The 21,791-nt window shown below is 39.8% G+C and overlaps 1 protein-coding gene across 1 annotated transcript in view; it reads left to right on the forward strand.

Annotated features, from left to right (window-relative positions):
- The first annotated feature begins 1,101 nt into the window (after window positions 1-1,101).
- The window catches only part of LOC142337063 (uncharacterized), a 69,988-nt gene continuing 49,298 nt past the window's right edge, over window positions 1,102-21,791 (forward strand). Inside the window, exon 1 of the mRNA XM_075386128.1 lies at window positions 1,102-1,291. The gene's annotated coding sequence lies outside the window, so the exon portion shown is untranslated. The remainder of the gene's footprint in view (window positions 1,292-21,791) is intronic.

Consider the following 21,791-nt stretch of genomic DNA (forward strand, 5'->3'; position numbering starts at 1 on the left):
CCATTACCTTGTTGGATTGATCTGATTCTTCTTTTATTTTGCAGCCAAGACTTCGTTTAGTGTTAATTTTCTTCACTAAATCATGATACTATAAGGGAAAAGAAGATCAAAACTACAATCCGAGTTTCTTGGATTTAAAGAAAGGGATTAAACGGTCAATAATTACATTTACTTAAAATGTTAATAATATTTACATAGGAAGCGTGAAAAAGTCAAAATGAGAAGACAAAAGAAGTCAAAAAGATATCGGTCGCACAAAAATGACTCAACAAAAAGTAGGGCTGGTGTAGAGTTCCTAACCCCCCTTTCACAGTGGTTTGGAACATTTAATTAGCAGTTTATGCGGATAGATTATTATTTGGAATAGTGTTCACTTATTAAAATTAGCATATAATTACCCAACTTAAAAGTAAATATAGGCTAAACGAGGCACGATCAACGAAAAGTTTTCAAATCCTATCCTGAAGAAGAAGCTTTGTATATTTTTAAAAGCTATGGAATTAGGCCGCACGGAAAATATAAAGCATCAGTGGACCAATTCAACCCCGATTTTACAGTAAAAGCAATAATCTTGATTAACGTTCATTTTATCTTTTATTCTTAAAAAATGTGCTCATTTTGTAAAAATTAAAACCAATGCCAAACTAATTTGATGAGAGTAGGATTTAACAGACTAATAAAAACTCGATCTGATGCAATTGACCCGCAATTTCCAGCCACGTTTTTTGTTGCTTTGTATCTTTGGCATGCACAAACTTTTAAATAATGACCTGTTAATATTCTGTGTACTTCATATTTATGATGTAATTGGGAAGCCTTAAAGTAATTTTCACCGCAGTGCAAATTTCCCCTCTGCAGTTGCACCATCAAACAGTACTATAGTACACATGTAGCTATTGTGAATTGTGAACTGTGTTTCCTATTCTTATGTAGCATATATGTGAAAGTGTACTGTTGTGTATTTTTTGCTCAAATATTCAGCTCCAGGACATGAAATACATGTGAATAAAACAGAGCAATTGGCACAAAACATATTTGTTCAATCCCCTTTATAGCGGACTAGTTGAATTGCCACTTTGCAGTTCTTCTTTCACTTTCACTTTCAGCCACAACCAACATTCTCTCCACTTTTACTGTACTCTTAAATGTCCCCAAACAATACTTTTCCGCACACTTTTTCCGAACGCTCGCCTAAAAGAACTGCAACGTTAAACCGTTAATTTTAGCTGAAATGTAACTTAATTACCCGAAACGTTAAATGAAGTAACCTTGCTTTACGTTAACTTACCTGGTAATCGCCCTAAAATTACCTTGAAAGTTTACTACCTTTAATTTTAACTTAAAATACCTTAACTTTCATCTCAAATTTTTGACTATTTACTATTTTTATGGTAAAAGTTAAGATTGCTCAATTAATGTTGTTTGTTCATTTATCCGTTTGATTTTATGCAAGGGAAATTGTTTTCGTTTCAGTATTTTCTAATATATCCCTTTCACTGCCCGTTTTTCGTTTTTGTTCTTCAGTGCAGTGCAATAGAGTGTTCAGAAATTCTACTATTTTAAAGCGGAATGGCATACACGTGTGTTACCTGTTTGCCAAGTTGTTGTTGAGGAAAATATTTTGTTCAGTTTTTTTCCCTTACCCGCCCTCTTTTGACCCTGAGGGGATGTCTGATATTTTCTTTTCCACGCCTTCATTAGACAGAGACAGACTTGAACTTTGTTGCAATTGAGGAATCAAAATCTAAATATAACCATATGCTGTAAGGTATTTATTTGTAAGGTAGATATCATTTGGTATAGAGCCATCATGTTGGCTCGTAATAAAGCTGAATACCAATATCACTGGTAAAAAATTTGGGTTGAATTTTTTAAGGAAACTATTTGCCAAAAACTGGTTATCCTAATCAAAAATTCACGTTCAACAGTTGACAATCTCACATTAATTAAATCAACTTTGAGAAAAAATGCATTTGTGGTGCTGTTTAAAATGAAAACATGTCAAGTGGCAGCTTGTTCAATTGCTAGCAGTTTTTCTTGAGGGAATTGTTTCAGAAAGAGGGGGGGGGGGGGGCGTATAGATAAAAACTGATTGCTATCAACGATCGTTGTACGTAAAAACTGTGGCCGGGGAAGGGGTAAAATTAGCGCGTGGTTAGCGAGAGGGAGATGGAAGTACATTTTTATCACACATATGGAGTGCGTTTTTGAGGGATAAGCGATAATAATGATTAAATTTTGGCGCTGTCTTTTCTTTTCCGTTTGCATCTCTCTCCTCATTTTTGTTCCCCCTCACCATCCCTTCTCGCAACATTCTTCATACCATCAATCGTTCCGTTCATTCACGCTCTTATCTCAAACGCAACGTGATCAATCGCCCACTTTCCGGGCACCAGTCAATCTAAGTCTCACGTAGCCGAACGCCGAATGTATACCAAACAAAACACTGTCAGTTACTCTTGAGGTTTATATTTTAGGTTATCAATCAGGCCTCATTTTTTAAGAAAAAGAAAGCACCCCAATTGCTGCATTTCGGCACGTGAATTGCTGACTCTGCGAATCACCTGAATAAAAGATACTATTGCCATATAGTGCTTGGGAGGGAATGTTTCATTTGATTTTCGAGGGACATAAATGAATTAAAAAGCTTGTAACCGTTAAATACTAATTGAATTTAACAAAATATTGATTTAGTCAGCTAAATGTAAGTCGACTAGACAAATCATGTCAAATCGATAATTAAAAATTGAATGAAAATATTTCTCACTGTCAGCACAAATGACCCAATGTTAAAAAGTACCCAAAATACCCAATATTTTACCCTATTTAGCATAAATTAAGATGACTACGAATGAAATAAAGTATATTCACTTCTTTTCAAATGAAAGAGCCGACTACTTCATTTGGCCATGCCTTGCAGGCCATCCCAGGTTGAGATCCCAGACGGAAAGTCGATATGTCCAGACCCAGATGAACGCACACGAAAGTCTGGACATGAATGCACAAAAATCTGATGAACGCACGAAAGTCTGGTGAACGCACAAAAGTCTGGTGAACGCACGAAAGTCTGGACATGAACGCACGAAAGTCTGGTGAACGCACGAAAGTCTGGACATGAACGCACGAAAGTGTGGTGAACGCACGAAAGTCTGGACATGAACGCACGAAAGTCTGGTGAACGCACGAAAGTCTGGACATGAACGCACGAAAATCTGGTGAACGCACGAATCTGGACATAGGCACTTTCCGTCTGGGACGGTCTGGACATAGGCACTTTCCGTCTGGGACGGTCTGGACATACCAACTTTCCGTCTGGGACCTCAACCTGGGATGGCTATGCCTCAGTGGCTCGTGGGCATTCACTAAACACCAAATTGAAACTCACAGCCGAACACGAGATCCTAATTTGAAAAATGATTATTGATCCAAACGATCAAAGTAATGAAGCCGTTTTTATGGCAATGTATATTTTGATATATTGGTATTATGGCATTGGGTAAATTGTCATGTAAGCGTTACAAACACTTACGCAAACTGCTCTCGGAAATGAAATTACTTGGAAAAGTTCTTTTTGAGTCGGGCAGAACCGACAGACAAAAAAATTGAAACGTTGGCGAACGTTCAAAAAACTCTGGAGTTGCATTTGAACATCAATATACCGAAAGGAAAAAGTTTTAATATTCATCTCTAACCACTTGTGAATTGAATTGCTCACTTGTGCTTCAATTTTGTTATATAGACTATCTCTCTTGTTTTATCTTAGAAAAAAAAATGTTTTATACTTTGTTCAATATAAAACAAAGAAATGAAATGAAATCATCTTAATTTATTGTTTATCAAAGAAGGCTTGATCTGAACTTAGAGCTTCTTCGTTCATTGTTTTCTGTCCCATATGTTTGAAATAATTATGCTGCCGTGTTTCGCTCCCTTTTGTTTTTTTTTCGTAAATTTTTACTTTCTCCTAGCATAAGCTAAAAACAATTCCTATTGATAAACAATACTTTGATTACTTTACAAACTATCTATATTTTAGAATGTGATATGAAAGTTAACATAGTATTGCTCAGAAATCGCGATGAGCCGAAAAAAAAATAATTTTTTTTTTGGGGGGGGGGGCGACTGGTCTCACGTTCGATTGCGATTGATTCTTATCAAGTCCCAAAGGGCACTGAGGCAAGGTCATGGCCAGATGCGGTAAAAAAAAACAATAATCTAGAATTAGGTTACGTCCATTTTAGGTAAATTGAGTGCATAAAGGTACAGTGTTTTAAATTTCTCAACCAATCACAATCGTTGAGAATTCGACATTTTGGTACGTATTTTTGTTAAGACGTCACCATAGTGTAGCTTGCATTCCATTTAAGTGGGATGCTTGAAACAAGTGCAAATAATATAATTTTCAATGAGCCTCCTAATATACTAACTGGATTACGCTCGTTTTAGGCTCAATTTTTTCTGATTTCAAAAACGAACCAATTACGGTTCATAAATCAGAAAATAATTGACCAAAATTTAAAAATACCTCAATACTTTAGAAATCTGCTTAGATTGCATTACTTTAGCAATAACTTAGATTGTAGATCCATCATTTAAACAAAAAAGGTGTCAATTTCAGAAAAACTTTAGAAAGATTAGAAGTTTTCCTTCTAAACTTTTAAAAAGTTTAGAAGGAAAACAATTATGATTTTTTTTCTAAATAAGCGCTCAATCTTGGAAAAATTTCTTGAAGATCAAACAAACAATTCATTAGGAATCGGAGTTTGAGCAAAGCTCACATCAATTTTGCCGTAAAATCATCACATTTTAGCTACCAGTTCAAAGCATCACGCTATAAAACTTTGCCTCAAGCAATACAAGACCATTAGGAAAAAAACTTTATGTATTTCCTGGCCTAATTTTCAGTCCTAACACATTCAAAGTACAAAAAATCACTCAATTTCAATTGAGTCATTTTTTTCCTGATAAAATGTGCCTAGTTATGTGGCATGATGTAGTCAACAATAAGTTGTTTTGTCATTGCAGCAATAAAAATAGCCCGGCAACACCGGCACAGCTCACTTCAACGCCCGCAAAATTTTAGGAGCATTTTGAAGCTGTAGTAAACAGCCCTAGAAAGCAAACTCGTGACATTTACGATCAGCTCATACGAAGTACTCTAGTTACCATCCATATATTGAAAGACGTTGTCTGTAAACATAAACACGAAGACTTTAGTTTAATAAAGAGTACAGAGCATTTCATCAGAAACCTGCGTTTGAGATGCAAAAGCTCATTATAATGTTAGCACATAAGAGCAACCCCTAATCACACTTTTCCGACAAAACGAATTTTCAGAGCATCGTAGGGAAACACTTGTTACCCGTCGTGTGTTTCAGGACGCGGAAATTACTGAATCCGCGGAAATGACCTAAACATTTCTTAGTTTGCGTTGTTGTTGTGGTCCAACCGCGCACTGGCAATTTGACTTAGTTTACTAACAAGGTATGTGTAAATTTGCAGTTGGTTCTCTTTAGTAACGCCCTGCTATAAATTTTACTTACCCATTTTTGAGTTCTTTACTTTTGTCAACTATTCCACTGGTTTCCTAGTTTGATGTTTCCAATTCCGTTTCTGGCTTCCGTTTTGCTATGTCCTCCTTCTTTCACCATTTACATGTTGTCACATGCAATGTCTTAATTTTTACTGTAGTAAACTTTTTCTGCTAGTATTGTGGTTGGTTTTTTTGTGCTGTTGCTTTCTAGGGTGTGATTTGATTTCTTCTGGAGCTACAGCTGGTTTGTTGCGTGTCCTTAACCATACTATTTTGCTAGGATTTCGTGGTAGTTTATTTTTTTGGTAGTATGCTCTCGTGTTGTCTAGTTACGTTTTTTGCAAGGGTATGACTTAAGTTTATTCCAGAGTTACGGCTAATAAAATTCTCGTGCTTTGCTACGATTTTGCAGTATACTTCTGCGTTACCGTAAAATAGTTTATTTTGATAGAATAAAAGCCCTAATGACTTGAGCTAGTGCGTTTTTCAGTGGCTTTTTTCCACATTTCTAGAATGTGACCTAATTTTGTTCTACGGCTGGCTTGTTTGGTTGAATTTGTAACTATAGTCTGCTTGCATAGTTATTCCCTCCTCATCGCGGTTTGCTTCTTTTTTTAACGCCCGTTCTGTCCCGGATTTTCGTTCCGTCGCACGCTACTGGCTCCATGTTTCCGTTACGTCCGACTTGTTCTTCGCAATTTTGTGCGCAGCTAGTCTGACGCTTCCGCGCCTTTTGCTCCTTTCTCGTATCATCTTGCTTGGTGTGCCCGACGTTTCCGTTACTTCCGACCTTTTTCCTCTCCATTGTGCGTCGTTTGCCCGATGTTTCTTTTTCATCCGTCTCAATTCCCTTTTCTGTCGTTCGTCGCTCGTTCGGCGCGTCTCCCCGTCTGTCTCGCTTCCCGTTCTGTCGCGCGTAGCAATTTCGTGCGCTTAACGCTTGTCCGTTTCTTTCTTTGGATATTTTTGTACTTGAAAAAAACCTTTGTTCTTTGGCAATTTCCTGGGTGGACTGTACCTTTGGTATAACCTATTTGTTTTTCGTGTATGTGTTCGTTTTTTTGGCTATACTATTGAATTAAACTTTTATGTCCGGCTAATGGGATCATGGCATCATAATAAGAGAAGTTTAGAAAAATTTATACAGCGAAGTCAAAATTAATGCTGCAATTAATAACATCCATAGCAAAATGAGGAATGCTATTGATGAAAAACATCGGAAAATTGAGAATGAACGTCTAATAAACAAGTACAAAGCTGCTTTCACAGGTCTTTATTCTTTCGCATATGAATGATGAACCGGACGCCACTTGTATAAGTCTTCAAGAATGGTTAGAGAATGCCACAAGAAAAACAATTTGTTTAGTGCTGCAGCTCGACTGTACATTGGTTCGGTCTACGACAAAGGCACCGCAGGACAAAACACCTCTCTTCAATTCAAAACAGGTTCAAATATGACGTCCTCGAAAAGATCAAGCCAAGGTAAAAGTGACATGGAAATATTCAATCTTAAAGAGAGGAGTTTGAAAAACAACAAGAGGTGAGGCTGAGCCGCGCCTTGCCAGACACCAGCTTGATAATGAAAAAGAAGTGCTATTTCGAGAAACAGAAAATCAGCAGCTTGAGGAGGAACATCGCAGGCAGGTAGCTGCTGCGGCCCGTGAAGATAATGAGTTGAAGAGCAAATCATTTTGCGGTTTTCACACCATTGAACTAAGCGAGATGTCCACCAAAACATGCAGTCTCCAGAGCAAAAAACTTGCCACAGATTGGATTAATTAATCATCCTCCGGGCAAATTGCAGTTATTGTAAATGATACGAGTTTGCATCTTTCGGGTTCCGCCGCCCAATGAATCCAAGCAATTGCCATTTCTGTTTGTTCAGCTCAACTCAACCTCCAAGTTATACCCTCCAAATTCCTTCCTCAACTCAATACACATGGTCAAGTTACAACTAACAGTGCAGACAACAGTGCTGCTCTTGGAATCAACAACTGTCAAGATCAGGCGCAGCCGCAATATAAAACACCATCACCGACCAGCAATGGCGTTTGGTACGCCATCTTGATTAGACGCCCCGAACACAGCCCAACGGCTGTCTCAAGCTAACATGCATTTCGAGGGTTTGCACACAAGTCGAGATTTTCTCACAGTCCGAGAATGTCGGAAAAATTGGATCTAACAAGCACTACTCGCTTACCACCCATATATGCACGTGCCAATGTTCCACTTGCAATGAATGCGGCGAACCAGCCACAAGCACAAATCAATGCGCCCGCCGTCCCACCTCCTGTTTTAAACCCACTACAACCGCAAATCAAGCTCATTCATCCCGCATTCCGTATCGCCCCCTCGATACCACCATAAACGTTAATGACCCCATGGCAAGCAATCCCAATCAGTTACCTCCTTTTGGCCTGCATTGATCCTTATCCTTCCGGGGATATTTCTCTGCCCCACTTTAAAGAATCACCGCCATCAAAACCGAGTTATCAACACCTAGTAAAGGTTTTTGTGACCAATTTTCCCTAGTTTCTAGCATCTGGGGTTTCCCGCAAGTATACCCATCAGGTGCGGTCAATGTTAACCAATACATAACGGTGACGTTCCGATATCAGTTTAGCATCCCATAACGTTGTTCCATCAGTATAAATGCTGCATTTCCAAAAATGGCGCCACCGTTCAATCAGTGCCCTATCGTCTACGGTCCACAGAAGTTCAATCCAGTTCCATCTAGTACTGCTACAAATTTTGCACACACGTTTCACACATCAAGGAACTCTCTCATATACGGACACACAGTACAAATTCCCTCTGTGTTGGAGTTGCCGATCGCACCCCAATCCCAGGCCCCTCATTGGAAAGTATGAACCTAATTAAAGAGCCAGCAGAATTAAATATAAACTAAAAGAATGATCGGCTGCTTGAATGGAATCTTTTTTAGTACATTGGCGAGCTTTCACAGTGATACGAGTGGTGCGGGCAACTTCAAAGTGCAATTGACTCGCAGCCTTTCACTGATCACGTCAAATTTAGGTAACTTGAAACTGTTGAATTGGGGAAAACACACACTGAGTTGCTGGGTTCGCACATTGTTGCCTATTGTACAAATAGGCACCATGGAATCTAGAACGGAAATTTGGCCAGCTACAGGCCGTAGTCAGTGCGCATTTAGACAAACTCAGCAGTTTCCCAAATCTGAAATTGCACAATAGTCTTAACATCATAAACCATTCTGCAACATTTCAAGTCTTGTTGAAGTCTGTAGGTCATTTTCATGACGCCGACATGAACAGAAACTTGCTCCTTAACACTGAAGTGCAAAAATTGCCACACAAAACGACAAAATTCTGGTCACTCTTTGCGTTCCAGAAGCATCTGATGGCTGGTCTTAAAAAACAAAAGGCCGAGGAGCGTAACTTGATGAAACAAACATCATCAAAAGCAAGAACAGAGGATATCATCAGATCAGTTGTCTAAATTAATGTTACCTAAACGTTACACACAAACCAAGGGAACTCAGAGATCAAGTTCAATGTTCGCAAAACCTCTATCACCTTGGTAAAGTTTGTTGAAAAATCATCACCTCATATGAGTGTTCAGTATTTAAAGAAAAGTCTCCCTCTCAGCAAGCAAAGAATAGCGGCCAAAGGAAAACTGTGCTTCCCGTGTTTGAGGGAAAAACATTTGTTGCGACATTCACAAAATTTCAGGAAAGGCAGAAAAGGCAATTTCAACAGCTCTCTTAACACACTTCTTCTTGGAGCTGAGAGGTTTTTTCCATCGAATTCCTCTTCAACCAAAAAAATTAATTGTAATAGTGCGCAAGTCAAAGTAAACACTTTAGTGTGGAATAAGGCCACTACATGGTAATCTGTAGGTAATGTGAAAAATCTCCTTCAGGAGACCGAATTTCGGTTGCCTGGCTCGTCTGGTAAAGATACAACGGCTTTAGTTTTGTGACATACAGCTCACAGTATATTTTAGGTGTCCAATAGTCTTTCAAATTGATTTTGTTTGCAAGGCACAGCATTGAAACTAGGGGTAGTCAAGGGTATAGGTACCGGGAAGTCATTAACGCCGGTTTGGTTGAACTTACTGTAAAACCATGCAACAACCAGGCATTCGTGCCCTTCAAAGTTAGTCCTTACGTGTCAGAAAATGTGAATGTAGGTGTCGACGTGATCAATATTTATGCACTTCAAGAAACATACCGGCACCTAGCAGTTCTAGGCTCGGTATAATATTGCTAGGGAAACATCGATATCATACTTGGACAAGATGTGTGTCTTGCTATCCGACTGTTAAAGTATATCGCAAGCTGGGTTCTCAGCGGCCTTTACCGGCGTCTTCAGGTTTTGTTTCGGTCTATTTCAAGGCTAATACAGAGCTGAATTTTGAACTTGGTAGTCAGGTAAGATCTTGGTGCGACAGTGATTTCTACGCGCACTTAAGCAATTAGACCTAAAATCCACCGTGGATGCACGTGCACAAGAGATCTTTGAAAACACCACGGAACATAATGGAAAAGGTGCGATGTCGGAATGCTATGGGCTGATTATAACATCGAAAGTCCCATCAATTGTCTTTATCAGTGCTGGTTAACTTATATTATTTGGAATGTTGGCTGACGAAAGACCAGCATTCAAGGGAAAAAATCCAACACCATCAAAGAGCACTTGGAGAGGGTCCACGTATTAGGGTTTCAAGACGGCCAAAAGGTAGAAAAGTGCTCGGATTGTGAGTGGAACCTACCGCACCATCCAGTTTTTAACCTGATTAAGTGAAACAGGGACTGTAGGCTACTAATTAGGGCAGCAAAAACCCACTTGCGCGCTTCTCTTAATAATTCGTTACTCGCCGGACCCGATTTACTACAAAACTTGAACTATGTGTTCCTACGGTTGAAACAACATCCATTTTCCGTATCATACCAGGGATTGACCCTCCGAGTGAAAGTACTGCCATGTGATCAGCTATCTTTGCATTTTTTTGTGGCGGGAGGAGCCCACATCAAATCTTTTAGTCCACTAGTATACACGTCCAAACTTTGAAGCAAAAAACTTGCCCACCAGCGCTAACAACGCACTTCAGCCCACGGCACAAGATAACGCCATAGAGTGTCGGGAAAATGCAAAAACCGACACAGATTTAGTGGAATCCTCCGAGAGGGGCCGGATTAGTTCAGAGGAATTGATACGTCTTCTTCTTTCAGGGCCATTCAAATTCACCTAATTTGTAAGCAGTATCCGAGATCTCGCTGACCTAATAGATGGATCCGCTCACTCTGTTGAACTGAAATTTATTGTTTCATCCCAAGAAGAATCAATGTGGATGCTGGGTTTTAATTGGGAGCCTAACAATGACACTCTAGCTGTGAGAGAGAGTACTAACAGAAACATCACCAAATGTTTAAGCAGGGCTTGGTTTCAGTCTTGTATCCAAAGTTTACCCCCTAATTGGTCTTGTCGCACCTTATTCAACAAGTTACCCAAAGACACAATTGATAGATTAATAGCATGGTTTGTTGAACTCATGCTGCTGGCTAAGATGACTATACCAAGAAGGTAATTTTCAGGTCAGTAACATTTTAAAATCCGCATATTTGAGGACATATTCGGTGCTGTAGGTGTTCTGCGGGTTGGGTATCCAGCATTTCCGGAGAATTTAAAATATACATTCCAGTGTTTTGAAATTTTTAAGTGAAATCCTTCAGTACATCAGCGTTGGTCAATGCAAACACGCCGCACCTTTCAATTATCCGGCAGATTTTGGCACACGTGGTATTTCCGTTTGATTTTTTGCGATCTAGTAGCTGGATCAGAAGCCTGAATTCTTGAGAACTAAGCAGTTCAATTCCGTACCAAATATTGACGTCGTCGATAACACCAAATGCAGCATTGTAAGCAAAGTAAAAGATGATCATTTCATCTTTTTCAGCCCCATCAGTTCAAGAAAAGAGGAATCAATTAATCCCGCTTGATAAATTCAAGTCTTATCAAAGAATAATTCATGTCACTGCATATAAGCTCCGTCTTTTACACCTCATGAAAGTTACCGTACCGTAGACGATGGCAGCATAACAGATCTTGCTGAGCTGGACAAAGCCGAGCATAATCTCCGGTACAATCTTCAAGGAGATTCCTTTTGGTATCGAACGAAAGGATCTTTTTGACAATAAAATCGTCAAGAAGAGCAGACGCATTACTGAGTTTAAACCTTTGTTTGAGCCTGGAGATCTCATTGTATTTAAATTCTGATGGCTAGTGGAAATTGAGTGTGACACCAAGCATCCTATTGTGTTGGTTGCTTTTTTAAATTGGTCAATCTATTTCTGCCGCACACTCATTTTTAAAAACCACCGTTGAATACTTTGGGTCAAAAGTACAGGAACGTTTAGCCATCCTTAAGCTACGTTCCTAATTGCGTTCTATCAAATCAAACGGCGAATTCTTCAAAGGCTTTCAAGCGGTATCCATTCAAATAATCATGGCAAAGTGGCAAAACACCAAGCATCTTTTTGTTATGGTTGCTTTTTTTTTATAAGTTTGTAAATCTATTTCTGTGGCTTATTCGTCTGAAAAACCACCGTTGATTACTTCGGGCCAAAAGTATTGGAACGCTAAGCCATCCTTATGCTACGTTCCTCATTGCGTTCCATTAAATCAAACTGCGTATTTTCCAAAAAGTTTGGAGCGGTATCCATTCAAACGATCAGGGCAAAACTCCCAAAGGAGAAACTCGTTTATCAGTCTCCTCCTGTCTCAAAGACCGGGGTTGATTACTTTGGCCCATTTTGTGTTACAGTTCGTCGGAGTATCGAGAAGAGGTTGGGATTTCTCTTCTACTGTCTGACTACTCGTGCTGTCTATGATGAGTTCGTACTGTCCATGAACACTATTTCTTGGGTAATGGGAGTGGAGAGGTTCGTCTCTCGCTGGGGTACACTTTATATGGTTTGCTCAGACAATGGTACAAAGTTTATCGAAGCGTAGAAAAATCTCCGTGAAAGCATTGAAAAAAGAGCACGCTCAACATCGTCGCGGAATTTGCGCAAAAGGGATTTGAATACAGGTTCAATCTTCCCAGTGCGCACACAAAGGTAGCATTTGAGTGAGGTTGGTTCGCAGATTTGACAGAGTACTGTATACCATCCTCGGTACGCGTCAACTCACAGATGAAGTGTTGAACAGTATCTTTTGTCAAATCGGTTAATTTTTTGCGATCTAATAACTGGGTGAGGGGCCTGACTTCTTGAGAACTAGGCAGTTCACTTCCTTACCAAGTATTGACGTCGTCGATAAAACCATATGCAGCGTTGTAACCAAAGAAAAAGATGATCATTTCATCTCTTTTAGCCGCATCATTTCAGGAAAAAAGGATCCAATTAATCCCGCTCGATAAATTCAAGTCTTATCAAAGAATAGTTCGTATCACTGCATATAAACTCCATCTTTTACACCTCATGAAAGTTACCGTACCGTAGACGACGGCAGCATAACAGATCTTGCTGAGCTGTACAAAGCCGAGCGTAATCTCCTGTAAATTCTTCAAGGAGATCTTTTTTGGTACCGAAAGAAATTATCTTTTTGACAAAAAATTCGTCAAGAAGAGCAGACGCATTGTTGAGTTTACACTTTTGTTTGAGCCTGGAGATTTCATTTTTTAAACTCTAATGGCTAGTGGGAATTGAGTGTGACGCCAAGAATCCTATTGTGATGGTTGTGTATTTTTAAATTTGTCGATTTATTTCTGCGCACACTCATTTGAAAAAGCACTGTTGATTACTTCGGTTCAAAAATACAAGAACGTTAAGCCAACCTTAGCCTACTTTCTACATTGCGTTCCATCAAATCAAACTGCGTATTTTTCAAAGGCTTTCAAGCGGTATCCATTCAATTAATCATGGCAAATCTCCCAAAGGAGAAACTCGTTTATCAGTCTCCTCCTGTCTCAAAGACCGGGGTTGACAATGGTTAATGGGAATTGAGTTTAACACCAAGCATCTTTTTGTTATGGTTGCTTTTTTTTATAAGTTTGTAAATCTATTTCTGCGGCTTATTCGTCTGAAAAACCACCGTTGATTACTTCGGGCCAAAAGTATTGGAACGCTAAGCCATCCTTAAGCTACGTCCCTCATTGCGTTCCATTAAATCAAACTGCGTATTTTCCAAAAAGTTTGGAGCGGTATCCATTCAAACGATCATGGCAAACCTCCCAAAGGAGAAACTCGTTTATCAGTCTCCTCTTGTCTCAAAGACCGGGGTTGATTACTTTGGCCCATTTTGTGTTACAGTTCGTCGGAGTATCGAGAAGAGGTTGAGATGTCTCTTCTGCTGTCTGACTACTCGTGCTGTCAATGATGAGTTCGTACTGTACATGAACACTGCTTCTTGTGTAATGGGAGTAGAGAGGTTCAATTCCCGCTGGGGTACGGCTTAAATGATTTGCTCAGACAATGGTGCAAACTTTATTGGAGCGGAGAAAGAACTCCGTGAATGCATTTAAAAAAAAGCACACTTAACGTCGTCGCTGAACTTGCGCCAAAGGGCTGTAAATACAGGTTCAATCTTCCCAGTGCCACACCAAGGTAGCATTTGAGTGAGGTTGCTTCGCAGATTTGATAGAATACTGTATACCATCCTCGGTACCCGTATACTCACAGATGAAGTTTTGAACGGTACCTTTTGTCGAATTGTTTAACTTTTGCGATCTAATAACTGGGCGAGGGGCCTGATTTTTTGAGATTTAAGCAGTTCACTTATGTACCAAATTTTGACGTCGTCGATAACACCATATGAAGCATTGTAACCAAAGTAAAAGATGATCTTTTCATCTTTTTTAGCCGCATCATTTCAAAAAAAGAGGATCCAATTAATCCCGCTCGATAAATTCAAGTCTTATCAAAAAATAGTTCGTATCACTGCATATAAACTCCATCTTTTACACCTCATGAGAGTTACCGTACCGTAGACGACGGCAGCATAACAGATCTTGCTGAGCTGTACAAAGCCGAGCGTAATCTCCTGTAAATTCTTCAAGGAGATCTTTTTTGGTATCGAAAGGAATGATCTTTTTGACAATAAATTCGTCAAGAAGAGCAGACGCATTGCTGAGTTTACAGCTTTGTTTGAGCCTGGAGATCTCATTTTTTTACTCTAATGGCTAGTGGGAATTGAGTGTGACGCCAAGAATCCTATTGTGATGGTTGTGTATTTTTAAATTTGTCGATTTATTTCTGCGCACACTCATTTGAAAAAGCACTGTTGATTACTTCGGTTCAAAAATACAAGAACGTTAAGCCAACCTTAGCCTACTTTCGTCATTGCGTTCCATCAAATCAAACTGCGTATTTTTCAATGGCTTTCAAGCGGTATCCATTCAAACAATCATTGCAAACCTCCCAAAGCAGAAACTCGCTTATCAGTCTCCTCCTGTCTCAAGGACCGGGGTTGATTACTTTGGCCCATTTTGCCATTTTGTGTTACAGTTTGTGGGAGTACCGAGAAGAGGTTGAGATTTCTCTTTTACTGTCTGTTTACTCGTGCTGTCAATGTTGAGTTCGTACTGTCCATGAACACTATTTCTTGTGTAATGGGAGTAGAGAGGTTCGTCTCCCGCTGGGGTACGGCTTGATTGATTTGCTCAGACAATGGTGCCATCTTTATCGGAGCGGAGAAAGAACTCCGTGAATGCATTGAAAAAAGAGCACAATTAACATCGTCGCGGAACTTGCGTAAAAGGGCTTTAAATACAGGTTCAGTCTTCCCAGTGCCACACCAAGGTAGCATTTGAGTGAGGTCGGTTCGCAGATTTGATAGAATAATGTATACCATCCTCGGTACGCGTCCACTCACAGATGAAGTTTAGACCGGTATTTCTTTGTCGAATTGTTTAATTTTTAGAGATCTAATAACTGGGTGAGGGGCCTGATTTATTGAGATGTAAGCAGTTTACTTCCATACCAAATATTGACGTCATTGATACCACCATATGCAGCACTGTAACCAAAATAAAAGATGATCATTTCATCTTTTTAGCCCAATCATTTCAAAAAAGAGGATTCAATTAATCCCGCTTGATAAATTCAAGTCTTATCAAAGAATAGTTCGTGTCACTGCATATGAACTCCATCTTTTACACCTCATGAAATTTACCGTACCGTAGACGACGGCAGCATAACAGATGTTGCTGGACTGGACAAAGACAAGCGTCATCTCCAGTACATTCTTCATGGAGAGTCCTTTTGGTATCGAAAGAAAGGAGCTTTTTTACAATAAATCCGTTAAGAAGAGCAAAAGCATTGCTGATTTTACACCTTTTTTTGAGCCGGGAGATCTCGTTTTTACTCTGATGGTTAATGGGAATTGGGTTTAACACCAAGCATCTTTTTGTTATGGTTGCTTTTTTTTTATAAGTTTGTAAATCTATTTCTGCGGCTTATTCGTCTGAAAAACCACCGTTGATTACTTCGGGCCAAAAGTATTGGAACGCTAAGCCATCCTTAAGCTACGTTCCTCATTGCGTTCCATTAAATCAAACTGCGTATTTTCCAAAAAGTTTGGAGCGGTATCCATTCAAACGATCAGGGCAAAACTCCCTAAGGAGATACTCGGGTATCAGTCTCCTCCTGTCTCAAAGACCGGGGTTGTTTACTTGGGCCCATTTTGTGTTACAGTTCGTCGGACTACCGAGAAGAGGTTGGGATTTCTCTCCTATTGTCTGACTACTCGTGCTGTCAATGCTGAATTCTCACTGTCCATGAACACTGTTTCTTGTGTTATGGGAGTGGGGAGGTTCGTCTCCCACTGGGGTACGCCTTAAATGATTTGCTCAGACAATGGTACGAACTCTATCGGAGCGCAGAAAGAACTCCGTGAATGCATTGAAATGACAGCACGCTCAACATCCTCGTGGAACTTGCGCAAAAGGGCTTTAAATACAGGTTCGATCTTCCCGGTGCGCCACACCAAGGTAGCATTTGAGTGAGGTTGGTTCGCAGATTTGATAGAGTACTGTATACCATCTTCGGTAAGCGTCACCTCACAGATGAAATTTTGAACAGTGCTTTTAGTCTAATTGAATACGCTCTGAACTGACGTCCGTTATGGCCTGTCAGCGCCAATCCGTCCAACCTAGGGGCAATAACAATCAATCATTTTTACTTGGTAACCAAGAAACCGCAATGTCGTCAAATGTTGGCATTGACAAGTTTGACTATCATACGTGTTACACTTGGGCGCAGTCATACGCAAATGCACTTTGGTCGAGTCAGCTCAATTAGTAATCACCTGCTCTTAACCGCAGAGCTGAGTGGCAGAAGTGCAGCATCGACAAAGATAGGTGACTTATTTTCGAGTGTTGAGGAAAGCAACCCTGGGGTTTCCATCCCACCGCTCGGATTGTAGAACTTGAACACGATTCCGACAGCGTTGCACGCTGCACTGTCGTATACACGTCATCCCCGTCGCTCTGCTTCCCGCTTGTTTAGCTGGTACTGATGCTCCCAACATCATTTTCAGGGCCGGAAGATGTAAATAATTGAGCATTACGCTTTTTCAATTAAAAGAACAGCAAGAACCTGACGTCATTGCATATATAAGCAACAATATAGTATAGCTAGCATTATATTTAAGTTAAAAGCTCGAAAAAGTGCAAATATCGTAATTTGCGTTGAGCCCACTAACAAATTATATCGATTGCGCTCGTTTTGGGCTAAATATATTTGGTTTCAATATCAAACCGATGACGGATCTTGGACTAAGACCTGTCGAATGAATTTACTAGATTGGCAGGTTTGATGCAGTTTGCTTTTGCCTTGATATAGTGAAGAACGGTGGCCTTATACGTTAAAAACTTGGTGCCATATCAGATTACGAATTGAAGTTTTTCTTTGAAGTTTGTTTATTACGCAAAGTGTGGATTGAAGTTTGTTTATTACGCAGAGTCTGGTCTTAGAAAAATGTTCTCTGAAAATTTCTTTTTTGAGTCGGGCAGAATTTCCAAAAAAAATGAAACGTTATCGAACGTTAAAAAAACTCTGGACGTGCATCTGAACATGATTATGCCGATATGAAAAAGTTTTAATATTCATTTGTGAACATTGAGAAGTTCACTTGCGCTTCAGTTTTATGATATTGACTATATCTCTGGTTTTATCAGTAAAAAACTGTTTTTTACTTTCTGTTTTTTTTATTTTTAGAAATCTGTTCAATATATTGGAGAAATGAATGAAATGAAACTAAATCAGGTGTATTATTTAATCATCAAATGAAGTTTGATTTGAACTTAAAGCTTCGTTTATTGTTTTCTGTACCCTTACAATGAGGCCAATTTTTGCAAAAGTTATGCTTCATGTTTCGCTCCTTTTTCTTTTCTAATTGTTACCTTCTCCTAGCATAAGCTGAAAACAATTCCTATAATGCGATAATGCCGATAATGCGCTACAGATGTTTTTAACTCTTGCTATATGCTTTACGAAGTACTGACGTTTCTTCTTTTTCTCTAAATTTTACAATCTCTTTGAGTGAGTCTATAATGATTTATGTGAAAGTTAGGCAGGCAGTCTACTCTGAGTAAGCGACAATTATTTGGTCCCCTTTAATATTAAGCAATCAACAGTCTCTGAGAGACTTTCGTGTACAAATTTAATTACAAACTTTGTGTATAAAGGTACTTAGTTGCACAGAACAGACACACCAAAATCGTTTAGCATTAAGTACTATTTCCAAAAAAAATAATCATGATAACCTTTGAGGCTTTTTAGACCTGAAAAATGTCAAATCGTTTTTGATATGAGCAGTCGAGTTGTTTCGAGCTTGCGTCTCATTTGTGTGTGGCAAAAGGAAACTGTGGTGTTGTAACTGGTTAATACTGTAATCTCAAAACAAATTTATATTGTGTCAGAATGTTCAACTTAAAATTTTCCTTTTATTAAGCTAACAAAAAATGATTTCTCGATAATTCAAATACGTGATGTGGACCTGGTCAGCATATTTCGATTAACTGTTGAATTTGTAGAAATATTTCAACAGGTTTTTTCTATAGACAATAGTCCAGGTTAGACTATTATCTTGTACAAGACTATAAAGTGATGACCATTAGGTCATGACAATGGTTGCATTGGACAATGACATTGGTTACATGACAATTTACCCAATTCCATTTAAACCAACGCCTACTTACCCAATGCCAACTGATCTTTGATGCTCTTTCATCTTTTCGTTCAACTATCCGATGTTCGATTGTGATAGTTTCATATCAAGTCCCATGGGCCATTTAATTATATACCCGGACCCGAGTGTCAGAGCCTTTCAGTACTGATTCATTACAATCCAATGGTAAAACGATAAATCAGTCCTGAATCAGAGTGACCTAAGGGTAAATTTACCTCGCATTATGTGCAGACAAAACCCAGAATCATTTTTTTCATGAATCGTCTCTGGACAGTCTTAGTTTATCGTTTTTTCTGATCAGAGTAAAATCATAGTAAAAATGAAATTTTCGAAAATCGCAAATTTTGATAAACGTGTCGCAAGATCAGGCAAAAACCAAGTAAAATCTTGTAGGGACACGTTACAAAATAGCAAAACAGACTGATAGTCGTGATAGTCTGTTTGGTACTTCTTAAAACGCGCGGCGGGGTGGGGGGGGGAAGGAGGAGAAGAAGAAGGAGGAGGAGAAGAAGGAGGAGGATTAGCATATCGTGATATGGAACGAACCTCCCTTTCATCCAAGCCCAAACCCCCCCCCCAACCCCCCCCCCCCCCGCAACCCCCCTACCACCACCACCTTGAGTTACCCAATTCGTTACCCGAGATTTGAAAGCCTTAAGTGTTCATTCACGGAGTTCTGAGGCGGCTGTAGCACGTTGTACCTGCTCCAACAGCCGCCAGATCGACCATTACCTGCCGTCAAATTCTTCACAGAGATGCGTCTGAAGTTTCAGGTGTCACGAATTTGAACGAATACTACAAAATATGTCCGAATAAGATCGAAATGTGATGGTTGTGCTGGTGGAGGGGGCAATGTGTTGGGTGGGGGGGGATGTGGCGGGTGGGGGGGGGGCAATGTGGTGGGTGGGGGTGGGGGGGGGGGTTGAATCGACCAAACTCAATCGACTGATGTGAACTGAGAACACGTGAAGAAATAAAAAAGACGAGAGGGGCGATGAGAATTAGTAGCAGTAATAACAGTAGCAAGTAGGCAATAAAAAGTGGAGTAGCCTCCAGGAAAAGACTTTGTGGCTGGGTGGGGTGGTTTTTGCATAAACAAACAGAAAACAGTTGAAATGATGGAAAAGGGAGGGGGCACAGGAAGGCAAACAATTAACAGGGGCGACGTTTGTGAAGCGGCCACTAACACAGGGCAAATTTACACAACACTTCTTAGATAGTACCTGCTTCTGTCGTAAGATAGATTCGCAAATCTAATTTATATCGCGCAATTATTGCATCTAATATTTATATATTAATAATCTAATATTAATAGCTATTAATTTATTTCAGATTTGCTCTGACTTCCTTTTGACGAAAGTCCTTATCGAATAATGAACCGACAAGTATCAGTGGCAAGCTCTCAACGGGTCGTTTTTACTGACGAAAATGTGCCCAAAAATATTGAAGCTTCGGAAAACACCAATGAAGTGGCCCAAGATCCGAATGAAGTTGTAAGCATAATGATTCACCATGTAATGACACGTGCTCTTTAACGGGGGGGGGGGGTGCATAACGTACTGGGGGGGGAGGGTTTGGCAGGTAAAGGTAAGGTGGATGTCTGATTGCTCTCCGGATCCGCTTCATTTTGAACACAATTCAGTATAAAGCCAACCGTTAACAGCAAGTTTGGGATCTCCATTTGTGCACCTCCTCCCCCTCCGCTTTGGTGGGTGAATATGATTTAGACCCCCAGACGAACGTGTCATATTTTTACAATGTGTTCAGCTTAGTGTGTGCATAGTAGGTTAAGTGAAGCAATTATTGTAAACGTGTGTCTTTTTGCTTTTAATAGCCGCGAAGTAATAGCACCTATTGTTGGGGACATCGTGGTTTTCTTTATTAGCAACACAGCCGTAGCTGGGGCTATTATTGGCCTTCTTTTGGTTTTTTATTTCGTCGTCAGAATTTTATCCGAACGTTACGTATCCCGCATTTATAACGTTAACTGTAAAACTTATACATAGCAGTAAAATCAGTGTTGTTATCGGTACAGATTGCTTAATAGATCAATTCACTTCACGGTAGAATCTATTTAATGATTCCAGTTTGGACTTTTTCTACAATTTACAGCAGGTGGATTTTGTTTTTTACAGATTAAGGCGAGACAGAAAAAGCATCTACCGTTTGAAACAGAGCAAGGCTGCTTTTGATTGTATTTTTGGTATTCCACATCATGTTGATGACCAATTCAAAAACAATAAAATAATTATGCGCGTGTGTGATATTACATTGAAATTATTTCCCCTTACTTAACCTGAAGGTTTTACGCCTTCTCTGAATTAAAACAAGAAAGGTGTTACATTGCTGCAATCTCAGACTGTGGCACTATCAAATTTAGATCTAATTTTTGCTGTTTTTCATATTTTTAAAACCTTTATTCAGATTTTCAAGGTGAGTGACCGCAAACGTACTCAAAATTTTTGTTTGTCAGTAAAGCATTCACTTCGACCCGCCTGTCGTGCGAGAGCAATTCTTCCAACATTAGTCAGTTTATGTAAATCTTTTGTTAATCGGACGCACACACACAATCATACACACACACACCACATACAACCACACATACACCGCACACACAACCACACACACACACACACACACACACACACACACACACACAACGCACACACACAGACGCCCAAACACACGCAGACACGCACCAAACAAATATTAATAATAATAATAACACACACATACACTTATACACACACCACACACTACCTCATACACACCAACACACAGTCACACCACACACATACACAACCACACACACAAGCACACACAGACGCACACACACACACATACGCACACACACACACACACAAACACGCAGCACACACACGCCCACACACAGACGCACAAACACGCACTCACACACGCACACACACACGCACGCACAAACAGACACCCACACACACACACAAACACACACACGACCACAGAAACGCACCACACACAACACACACACACACTTATACACACACCACACACAAACTCATACACACCCACACTCAGACACACCACAAACACACACAACCACACACTCA

The sequence above is a fragment of the Convolutriloba macropyga genome, chromosome 3 (genome assembly GCF_964194025.1).
Source record: "Convolutriloba macropyga chromosome 3, txConMacr16.3, whole genome shotgun sequence".
NCBI classification, from domain to species: Eukaryota; Metazoa; Xenacoelomorpha; order Acoela; family Convolutidae; genus Convolutriloba; species Convolutriloba macropyga.